The 11,497-nt window shown below is 40.3% G+C and overlaps 1 non-coding gene across 1 annotated transcript; it reads left to right on the plus strand.

The window, feature by feature from the left end:
* Nucleotides 1-4,741: 4,741 nt before the first annotated feature.
* Nucleotides 4,742-4,816, plus strand: Trnat-ugu. The gene has a single exon. It is a non-coding gene; the product is annotated as a tRNA-Thr (tRNA).
* Nucleotides 4,817-11,497: the final 6,681 nt, after the last annotated feature.

Here is an 11,497-nt window from a genome sequence, read left to right on the forward strand (position 1 = left end):
TGTGTCTTCTTAGATGAGTTCAGCTAAAACCCAATTAGTAAACAGAATAGTCACTGGGTCCACCTGTTTCCAATCTGTGGTTTAAAGGGCATACAGTGAAAGTATATATAAAATGCAACAATTATTCTATAAACATCTGTGCTCTTAAAATTATATCTGACATTAACAAAGTAAAACTATAGCAGAGAAGGATCCCCAGATATCACTCATATTCCGTATGATGCAAAAGCTCATAAGCATGCAAAGAAAACAAAGAGTGTTCATGTTAGTTAAAATAACACCTTGATACGTATTTCAAAATTATTGTCTTTTAGCAGTCGAGTATTAGTCAATTCATGTCCAAATTATGTGTGTTTTCTGTTTGTTGAGCGTTGCCCTTCACATACAAAAGCAGACAGTATGCGTTAGTGTGAAACACTTCGTTGGCACAAAACCAGATAGTAATTCTCTTCCTGAATAGTCATTTTCCTAATATATGGTAGGGTGTGTTGTTATTTTCGTGTCCGATTTACCAAACTGATTTCTAGTTAATTGAAGTTTAATTCAGTAATTATATTATTTTATTTACTGCACAGTTATGTCAAATTACTTTTGCCTAATTAAGCAGGTGACCTTCCTTGCTTCGCCTGACCAGAGCACTACCTTTCAAGTACGTTGGTTCGATTCCCGCTAGAATATCTGCTCCATCGTTTCAAAACGTAACCTTCCAACAAATGAACTATAGCCCGATTACTTTCCATTGACATACGATCACGGTCAAACAAAAATCCTGTCAAAGGGGTAACATTACAGTTAACTTGCTCTTACAGTAATAACCTGTAGTATTATAATTTTACTACGTTTGTCACATTTATCGTGTACGAACCATAAAGGTAAAGTATAGTAAAAGTGACTACATCATATACGGCGACGTACAAAAGTATCATTGTTCCTTCGATCCATGCTCGGATGACAAAATACAGTCTTCCACAACCAGAAAAGTGTTATAGCGGTACGACGTGTGATAGTGATTATATTGGAAAGTAGTGATTACATGTACGTTGTATCTATATAGATTTGTCTGCTTTTCCGACATCATCCGATATTGTACAAAATGTGACTTGTATGTACAGAATAGTATAATTAGCTAACTGCCATATCAAACAGTTCTCATTTTCTGTTATTGTAACTTGGGATCAATTAAGAAATTTGGCATTCAATCATCACTGAGTAAACATTACTTATCTTTGGACATTTATCTATGTTAAAAGCGACGCATGATGAGACAATGATTTCGTCGATTACGAGTTACGTGCGTGAGAAAAAGATTGCGTTCGCTTGTCGGAGAAAGCCGTTTGATTACTAATTCCATTTCAGCTACTGATGCCAGCAGAGCACATTAGGCTACATGCATCGTACTTTCTACAGTAAGATAAATCTTTAACTCCTTTTGTTACTGTTTCACGTGAACTTCTGATTCTAAGCAAGTCGATACTGTTACTCTTCATTAGTGTTCTCTTAACATTGTCTGTCACTGACCCATACTGTGTGGTAAATATGCTGTCCTTTATATTGAAAATGTCTTCGTTACTTTCTAGCTGAAAGGCTAGGCCGTTTGAAAACTGTCTGTTCGTCTTGAGTATTCGTATTCCGAAATTTTTATTTATCTGTAGTGCATTGATGCTCAGACAATTTCTCTATCGACAATTAGGCCTAACTGTAATAGGGAAAAACATACGTTAAAGTAAGAGACGCTGACATACAGTATGTGACAAAAAGAGTCCGGAAAGCTGCTGGAATATGGTATTGAGCGTGCCCCCATTTCTGACGGCTTGAACTATACTGGAGGGCTTTCAATGACGAGTCTGATTGTGATGTTGTAGTGCTATTGGAAGCTAGGATCTGGAGCTAAGTCGATATTCTAGCTCATCCCAAGTTCCATTAGGTTCAGTTCGGGACTGTGGACAGGCCAGACCATTTTAAGAATGTTATCACCCAAAACAACTACCTCACAGATGCCACTTTATCACAGGATGCATTTTCATGTTGATACAAACACTCATCGGCTCCGAAATGTTCCTCTACTGGACGCAGTCAACATTACTGTAAAATGTGTTCATATCCTTCTGCCTTTACCATTTACTTGAGACAATAAGTAAACAACACGAAATCCGAATACCGTGATACCTCATTCTCTGTAGTTCACTGTTGACACCACACATCATAGTAGGGATCGTCCTCCAGGCGTTTGACAAACCCAAACGCAGCTATCGGATTGCCACAGGGCATATCGTAATTCGTCACTCCAATTCATTTCTTGCCAGTCATCTACTGTCCAGAGGCGTCGCTCTTTATAGCACCTGAAACGTCACTTAGCACTGACTACGGGACTGTGTGGCTTATGAAGAACTGCTTGACCATTGTACCACATTATTTTTAACTCCCTACGCACATTGTTGCAGCTGGACTGCTGGCAGCACTTTGGAACTCACGAGTGATTCCTTGTGTAACAGAATCTGACCTCTTACAACCACTCTCCGAATTTGCCGACAATTCGTGTCCGTCAGCACAAGAGGTCCGCAGTCTTGGTTCAGCTTTGATTATTTCTTCGTGTTTCAACTTCACAAGGACATCGCCAACAGCAGTAACTTGGGCATCTTTCGATGGGTTGATATGTACCTGTTGGACTTTTTACTCAGATGACAGGCGATGTCTACGTTCTAAGTGAAGGAGATCACCTGACCGACGCATTTTCGTTTACTCCTTCTCTACTGACAACGCAATACTCTACGCCTCTATTGATACTATTTGTACTGGCGGTGCCGCCTCTCGGCACACCTAGTGCTCACGTCCTCATTGCATGGAGCCGCCCAGATATTTTTGGTTAGATAGGGTATGTAAACTTCGATACTGTTGCAGTTGTGAGCATGGACTATTACTAGAAGGGCCGTTTGCTGTTTCTTAATACGTTATGGCTATATATATTTATTTTACACAGAAACACAACGTCGTATCAAACACTTTCAGTATCGTGAAAGAAGTTTCTTCAAATCAGTTTTATAAGATTAATCCTCTGGAAGACGTCATATTTTAGCACGGGCGACTTGCAACCATAGAATTTATGTTGGAAATTACGTTAATAAATATAGAGGGTAACAAGATTAAGCAAAAGTGCACCTGTTTGCTATACTTCTGAACTGTCTCTTTCTGAACGTGTAGTCTCTTTATGAATGTAGTCTGTTGAATACCAAAAATTTCGTTCATAGGAGAGAAACATGTGCATAAGCTAACCTCACGTTTACAGTTGATAACTATATCTGTCTGCGTGAATGAGAAGCAAATCTGACTGCGAGAACGTAAATGAAATATGCCCTCTTTGAACCAACAATTAAACTCAACACTGTTAACTGACCCTGTGAAACTGAAACTCGTATGCGCTGTATTTGGCTTACCTGTGTCGCAATGGAAAACATCATACAGCTGCTCTCGTAGAAGAAGAAGTAAGGCGCCTCTCAGTTTCTGATTTGCTACTAGCTACAGAGCATCGCGGTAGTGCAATGCGAACTCTTAAATCGAAGCAGTGCAAACTTGGTTCTCATAAAATTTATCTCTTTTAAAACAGAACGTTCATCAGGTAATGGGAGCTATATAATGACGTAGGATAATCTCAGTTACTTTCTAGATTAAAATTCTTCTCAAGAAAGTGTGTTAAAAAAAGATTCAGCTCGAAAAAATTCCTTGACACTATTCCCTTTACAAATATACACAATTGAAGGCTTTGCAAGCAATAAGAAAACATTCCATTACAAATTACAATTACGTAAAATCAACACTGGAGAAATACAAAAATGTAACTCAACATGAAATTTATTCTAATGCAAAAGTCCTCATACTAATGATTAAAATCTTTTCGTCCTTTCAAATCCATTAAGGCTGACTGTGACAAAACTTTATAAAAATTGCAAGAAATAGTTGATTTGGATGTCTGTATTGAAGCATGAATGTCTAACTAATTGCTGTCGCAATAAAGTAAAATATGTTATTGATTACCGTAAATCCTAGTCTTCGCAAAATAGCGTCTGAATTAGTAAATCTATCTCATTAAGTGTACAATGATATTACTTTTGTAATAATAACATCTTCCATCAGATCAATAAAATGATTCACAAGAGCGCCATCTCTTGCGTCCTTCCTGTACAAGCTTACTGCCACGACGCCCCGCTGGAACTCCCTATGTCCTCTGCTCGCGATCAACACTAAAAACCAGCAGATCAAAGGTGATCTAAGCAGTCTCCGGCCATCGCGCATAACTAAACGATACAAATATCACATGTGCCCATTTAGACATTCAAAAACAATAAAACTGACTTTAAAATTATATACACACCTTTCAAAGTACAAGCAATTTGTAACAGAAATGTTTTATCAAGCAACTGAATTAAATACATGTATGGATATGGTGTCTGTTATTTCGGACATGTCCGCAAGAACAGACACCATATCCATATAAGTATATAGTATATATCCATAAGTATATAGTATATATCCATATAAGTATATAGTTCTTTCGGACATGTCCGAAAGAAAACATAGATCGTATCCATATAAGTTTATCGTTCTGGCAATACCGGCCATGACCTTCTTCTGTGCGGATGCACACATATTCCACGAATTCTTACAGGACCTGGTAAGAATGTCTTCCATGAGTAATGCTCGCGGGAGGCGTGCGCGAGATAGTCCCTCTAGCCGCGCTGTCCTCTGTGCCTTCGGTGGCTCAGATGGATAGAGCGTCTGCCATGTAAGCAGGAGATCCCGGGTTCGAGTCCCGTTCGGGGCACACACTTTCAACCTGTCCCCGTTAAGGTATATCAGCACCCGTCAGCAGCTGAAGGTATTAATTTAATTCTAATTTCGAATTAAATACAAGTTACAATATCAACCACCAACGTGCTAAACCCCAGGTAAAGAAGAGATGCAGTCACGTAGTTATCCAGGAACCCCTGACGCACCTGTAGCGACATAAAAGCTGCCACCGTTTTCCGGCAGAGCTTCTACAAGGAGGCGTGTACGCAGCATGAAATATTTTCCCGTTACAACACTTTTTAATCTGTTTTTCTCGTTTATATCGTACCCTTGCAACTAACTTTCCGCCCGTCTCTCGTGGAAGGCGAAGTCTTTTAACGACGACTATCAAGTGGCCATCAGAGCACGCTGTGCAGGCGGCCAGGGCCTATGCTCGTAACACGGCTTTAGAGGCGGTTTTTTCCTCGCATGGCGCCGCGGTCGTGCTCTATCTGCCTCCGCCGGCCGCCTCGCAACAGGCTTTTTTCTGGCCTGCTGGTTGCTCGATCGTAAGCAATGACTCTTATTTCCGGTCTCATCCACCCCTCCTAGTAGCCTCGAAAAACCCGAACATCGCACTGTAACATCTCCTTTGTAACACAGAGAATACAATCTGTACTTTACAGTGACTATCCGGTTTGCCTCAGTAAGTAAACTGGCTTTCTATTAAAGAAAGAGCATGCAGCTTAAAATAATTCTTAATGAGCAAACTGAATTTCATCCTAACGATTGTTTTTCCCTATACGACATAGTGCTGTAAGTATCACTTCCTTTATCTGGTACCTACCCACAATCTTAGGATGTTCATTTCACATTTTTGTACTCGTAAGGGACGTGATAGGACCCCTATCGTCTGCTGGCTGCTTTGCAAATTGGCACTGTCTCCGTTACTTATCTTCTTCAGACAGACAGTGGTATTGTTTTTCTGTCTTACGTACATTCGTTTCATCACCCTAAACATTTTTGTAGAGCACTGTTATTTTACAAGAAAGATGTTGCCTCTATGTTCTCAATTAGAATATGCAAAACTATTCGCTACACTAGAACTTATTTTTTACTATACCGGTTTTTGTCCACTTATACACACATCAAAATAAGTTTTGCATCAGCCCGGGTCCCAGAACTCCGGAAGATACACGTTGACTGTGGATATTGTATTACAGACACAGTCCCTTTGACTGTTCAGAGATGTCACTAAACCCACCCAGAGATTTAAACCACCTTGCATGAGCAGCGACTATTAGATGGAGGGGGTCCGACAGCCGATCAGTTCCAGTCATTCCACCAGGTAGGAGGTACACGGCTCGTGTTGTCTGTAGTTCAACCATGCCTAGACGGTCAATACCGCGGTTCGATCGCGTCCGCATTGTTACTTGTGCCAGGAAGGGCTGTCAACAAGGAAAGTGTCCAGGCGTCTCCGAGTGAACCAAGGCGATGTTGTTCGGACATGGAGAAGATACAGAGAGACAGGAACTGTCGATGACATGCCTCGCTCAGGCCGGCTAAGGGCTACTACTGCGGTGGATGACCGCCACATACGGATTATGGTTCGGAGGAACCCCGACAGGAACGCCACCATGTTGAATAATGCTTTTCGTGCAGTCGTGTTACGACTCAAACTGTGCTCAATAGGCTTAACAATGCGCAACTTCACTCCCAACGTCCATGGCGAGGTCCATCTTTGCAACCACGACACCATGCAGCGCCATAGAGATGGGCCCAACAAAATAACGAATGTACCGCTCAGTATTGGCATCACGTTCTCTTCACTGATGAGTGAAACATATGTCTTCAACCAGACAATCCTCTGAGACGTGTTTGGAGGCAACCCAGTCATCTGAACGCCTTAGACACACTGTCCAGCGAGTGCAGCAAGGTGGAGGTTCCCTGCTGTCTTGGGGGTGGCATTTTGTGGGACCGACGTACGCCGCTAGTGGTCATGGGAGGCGCCGTATGACTGTACGATACATGAATCTTCCGACCGATAGTGCAACCATATCGGCAGCATACTGGCGAGGCATTCATCTTCATGGACGGCAATTCGCGCCCCCATCGTGCACCTGTTTTGAATGACTTCCTTCAGGATAACGACATCGCTCGACTAGAGTGGTCAGCATGTTCTCCAGACATGAATCCTATCGAACACGCCTGGGATGGATTGAAAAGGTCTGTTTATGGACGAAGTGACCCACCAACCATTAGAGGAGTCTACGCCGAATAGACGTTGAGGAGTGGGACAATCTGGACCAACAGTGTCTTGAAGAACTTGTGGATAGTATGCTACGACAAATACAGGCATACATCAATGCAAGAGGACTTGCTACTGGGTGTTAGAGGTACCAGCGTGTATAGCAATGTGAACCACCACCTCTGAAGGTCTCGCTGTATGGTGGTACAACATGCAATGTGTGGTCTTCATGAGCAATTAAAATGGCGGAAATGATGTTTATGTTGATCTCTAATCCAATTTTCTGTGCAGGTTCCAGAACTCTCGAAACAGAGGTGATGTAAAACTTTTTTTGATGTGTATGTTTATGTGTCTCTTTATTCGCCCTTCCCCCTACTAATAAAGCTTATATAATTAGTTATGATTTCTAATTCTTTCCATTCCTAGTTTTATTGTTTATTAAGTTAGAATACGTGTTATAATATTTTTATTACATTTGGTCCAGTAAACTGTGCATTCATTTACGACACCTGCAGGCTGTCGCGAAGTGTACTGGTCTTCTGCCATCGAACTTGCACCGCAGTACGATGTCAACAGTCTCATCACTCGGTAGCTCGTGTATGTGTCTCAACATGCCGGCTATTATATTACTGTTTTTTATTTTTGGTCGTTTTAAATGTATTCTGCGTCATCGCGTTGGTGTAGTTGTTTTTATACTATAACTTTTTTATATATTAGTATTCAGATATAGGTATGTTTATCAAGCCTGTCTTTAATATGGACGCATCGAAGCACTGTCTCGTATAATATTAACTAATGTAATTTATTTGTACTTATATTTTTTTCATCATAACATAGATGTGAAGACGGTCATTGCAGACTAAAATCGATAATGAACTGATGTACATTTGTTATCGTGGTCTGGGATGAAAAAAGAATTGAACAAAATTTTATCATAAACTTTTCCCAGTATCATTGACACACGGCGTGCATTGAGGTCTCTGGACGGGCTGAAGATTCAGGTTTACTGAATAAAATGTTGTAAACAGCACTCCCGTCGCTCTGAAATTACATTTTAAGAAGGGTAGAGTAAAGTAAAGGTCCTCATTCTGTCCCTAGACGGGCCAGTCATGATCGACCGACAGTTGTATTATCCTTTGTCAATCGTTTCATTGGATGCAGTAGGGAGGGGCGTGTGGTCAGCATACTTCCCTCCTGGTCGTTGCCGGTTTTCTTGACCTTTGAACCGCTACTAATAGTTCGAGAGCTCCTCAGTAGGCGGGACGAGGCTAAATGCACCCCGTACCTGTTCTGCCACCAAGGAAAAATGCCTAGCAGTACCCGAAATCGAACCCGGGATTCAGAATAAAAGAGGCACTGAATTTAAATATTTAAGCTATGTGCAAAAACTCTCCTTAGACTGTTACAAGAAAAAATATAAAATTTGGAAAATATCGTGAGACAAGAGAAGATGTGAGCTACCCAACCTACTGAATGCACAGTGATTTTACAGCAACATACTGTAACCAAAATACTGCGAAGTGTAGGAGATCATAGTCACCGCAAAAAAAAGTACGTTGAAATCGAAAATGATTAAGAAAGAGGAAGAGCATGCCCAAAAGCACAACTTTGACAGATTGAGACTAATATGAGTTCGAATTTCTCAGAATTTACGCTTATCGTGATGTACTGACGTATTAGGGTTAATTCAAAGAAGAGGGCTGAAATACAAGAGGAATAATGAAAAATGGATGAACTTCAATCCATGTAAAAATGTTTGTATAAAGAATTATTTATTCTTGTCGGTGAAAGAAGAAAAATACAAAAAAAAGGGAAGTGAGTGCAGATCACAAAGAAGAGACTAAGAATCAGAGGAGCTCATGATAAAAAACTTAAAAATAAATTACCGTCGGAAACGAATTTCTACCGTGTTTCTGAAGTCCTGCCTCCTTTCTTTTTTGCATTCGGTACATTCAAAAATTCGAACAGTGATTCTGAAGCGTCCATTCCTTATTTCCGTAATGCATTCCGTCGCCTAGTCAGTAAACACACAGTGCACCAAAACACACAGCATCAGTGCGACATAATGTCAGTTAGTGGATAGTGTGACTAAATGTAATAAGGAATTAAGAGAAGTGCATTAGGAAGTATGGCTCGTGAGAGAAAAAAAGTACAGTGAAGTTCTGCGAAGTTTCGTCACATACGAGAGTGAAATCCATGTTATACTGATAAATAACATTTCCCACATGCTACTCGCCGATTCCGGTACACTCAGAGTGTGTTGTAGTATAGGTCAAAATATGAGACATGTATTTTATTGTACGTGTCTATAAGACCGCTGAAGAAAACGCGGTTGTTATCCTTCTGAGCACATATCGTCGAAACAGTAGGACATAAAATATAAATGTTGAAACATAATTCCCATGGTTGCTACTGTACTTTACAGCTGTGCAATCACATCTTTAAACATTTTGATATACTTCGAAATCCACCTCTCATCTCACAATTTTTGAAACGGTAAAATGTATGTGTTTAGCAAATTTAATAGTACATTTAACAACAAATTCAGCCATATATGATCAAGCTACATCCCGAAGTCGCAGCAGTCAGATATAAGTTGGAAGTACCCCTGTATATAGCTATACATGAATCTGTCCGCCGTATGACGCTTCTCGTGCATGGTGATAGTGTTGTTTGCAGTTTCACAGTGCAGCCATGAAGGAGGGGCTCCCGAAGGATTTAATTGAAACAATAAGGTCTCGATCTCTGTCGAGTCCGACAATAACCAATGTGGAGGGGGCGAGAGGCTATTCCCGTTTAGATTTGTCATGGTCTTTGTTTTATTAGTTTGTTGTTTGTTTTGTTTCGTTTCTTTGGTTGTTTGGTTTTGGATATTACGTTTGTCATCTACTTTGTTGTTTTACACTACTTAGGTTGTGTTGCATTGTCTTTGATAATCATTGCAATAATGAGTGGACGTTGTATTATCCATTGCAAATAAGCGCTGCACACACATACACATTGTGCACCACGCACATCTTATTATTACAATATTATTTCACTATTGACATTGTAATTCTGTCAGAGACAGCAAAGGACCTGGAAGAGCAACTGAACGGAGTGGACAGTGTCTTGAAAGGAGGATATAAGATGAACATCAACAAAAGCAAAACGAGGGTAATGGAAGGTAGTCGAACTACCTGCTGCGGGGGGATTAGATTAGGAAATGAGACGCTTAAGGTAGTAAATGAGTTTTGCTATTTGGGAAGCAAAATAACTGATGATGGTCGAAGCAGAGAGGATACAAAATGTAGACTGGCAATGGCACAGAAAGCGTTTCTGGAGAAGAGAAATTTGTTAACATCGAGTATAGATTTAAGTGTCAGGAAGTCGTTTCTGAACGTATTTGTATGGAGTGTAGCCATGTATGGAGTGAAACGTGGACGATAAATAGTTTAGACAAGAAGAGAATATAGGCTTTCGAAATGTGGTGTTACAGAAGAATGCTGGAGATTAGATGGGTAGATCACATAACTAACGAGGAGGTATTGAATAGAATTGGAGAGAAGAGAAAGTTATGGCACAACTTGACTAGAAGAAGGGATCTGTTGGTAGGACATATTCTGAGGCATCAAGGGATCACCAATTTGGTATTGGAGTGTAGCGTGGAGGGTAAAAATCGTAGAGTGAGACCAAGAGATGAATACACTATACAGATTCAGAAGGATGTATGTAGGAGTAGGTACTGGGAGATGAAGCAGCTTGCACAGGATAGAGTAGCATGGAGAGCTGCATCAAACCAGTCTCTGGACTAAAGACCACAACAAAAACAACAACATTGCACAATTTACAGCATGTATCACAATTTTTAAAGCAATAATTAACAGGAGGTACAGATTTATCAGATTTTTCTCTGATGTGTCCGCTCTTGAACTATGCGTAACTAAACAAGTTTACAAATTGAGGGGATGAAAATTGATTATGATTCAAAGATTTAATTTTCAGGACATTATTTCTCAGGTGCAAGTTTACCTCACAGCCGTGTAGTAGGATTCTATGAGGCAACTGTTTTAGAAAACTCTTCCACCGTCTTAATGTGTAAACATCAAGTGGCTGGATTATGCCAGTTATTCCAACAGGAATTGTCGTAATTTTCGCGTCCTTATATTTCGTCTGTGTTGTTAAATTTGTTTCCTGTTTGTCCCGTCCAGGAATCCAAACACAGAAGCGATCGTTCACTAACAGTAGGCAAGTAAACATCCTAAAACCATTTAATAGCGATATCTGATATTAATTTAACAGATTTTGAAGCAAATGCAACAATATTATCGGCTCTGTACATTGTTTGTTGAACAATGGGTCCAAATTGGCCACCTACCTCCTGCAGGACTATGAGCAAAGCGGATTGTAAAACTTGTAGATAAGATTGGCTGTATCGTAGCTAAGGGTTAATGAATTCAAAGATTGAGTGAGACATTCAGTTTTTAGTGTTCCTTTAAAGGATGTGGT

This window comes from Schistocerca piceifrons, chromosome 1 (assembly GCF_021461385.2).
Source record: "Schistocerca piceifrons isolate TAMUIC-IGC-003096 chromosome 1, iqSchPice1.1, whole genome shotgun sequence".
NCBI classification, from domain to species: Eukaryota; Metazoa; Arthropoda; class Insecta; order Orthoptera; family Acrididae; genus Schistocerca; species Schistocerca piceifrons.